Here is a 693-nt window from a genome sequence, read left to right as displayed (position 1 = left end):
CCCTTGGTTTCATTAATGCGATGCATGCGTTCCATGATGTTGTATTGCACTCATTGATCTACCAGTTATGTTGAATGATTTCTCTTTTAATATCAATTACTCACAAATACTTCATATATTTCAATCATACAAACAACTGCTCATTCAATGTGTGACGGGCATATTATATACCGCTCGCGGTAACCTTGTTAAAATATGGTGCGTGCGACGACTATGCATTCTATTTTGGACTATAGGAAAAGATTCACACTATAGAAGTACTTATTGAAAGAGGGATATCAATTTGTGAGAGAGAGAAATAAAGAAAATGAATTCAGAATGCGTTAAATTGGATACATTTTTAGCTCGTCTATTCCAATATAAGAATAGGGGGCTATAGCAAAAGAAGTACATAGGGTGTTGCCATCGCAGTGCCACTTGGTTAAAGTTTTTGGGCAAGCTGTGTTTTGGTGTTTAACTTAACTTTTAATTAATTTTACATTGTTATATGGTTACAGCAATTGCTTTGAGGTTCCTAAGCAACAAATTGGACCTGAGTCTTTTGGAATTTTGGTAAAAGCGTTTGGACGAGTTCTACAGGTTAAAGTTTTAGGGCAAGTTCTAGTTCTTATGAAACTGTTGGGCAGATTTCGACCAAATTTTGCAGGAAGGATCCTTAGGGGAAGGGGATTCAAGATTGTACAAATGAATTCC

The 693-nt window shown here is 36.1% G+C and overlaps 1 protein-coding gene across 1 annotated transcript in view; it reads left to right on the top strand.

The window, feature by feature from the left end:
• LOC110464634 (HEAT repeat-containing protein 6-like) overlaps positions 1–693 on the top strand; it is a 40,917-nt gene that overhangs the window by 18,036 nt on the left and 22,188 nt on the right. The window lies entirely within an intron of this gene.

Source organism: Mizuhopecten yessoensis, unplaced genomic scaffold (assembly GCF_002113885.1).
Source record: "Mizuhopecten yessoensis strain PY_sf001 unplaced genomic scaffold, ASM211388v2 scaffold11017, whole genome shotgun sequence".
Classification (NCBI taxonomy): domain Eukaryota; kingdom Metazoa; phylum Mollusca; class Bivalvia; order Pectinida; family Pectinidae; genus Mizuhopecten; species Mizuhopecten yessoensis.
This window is presented reverse-complemented; position numbering and strand designations above follow the sequence as displayed.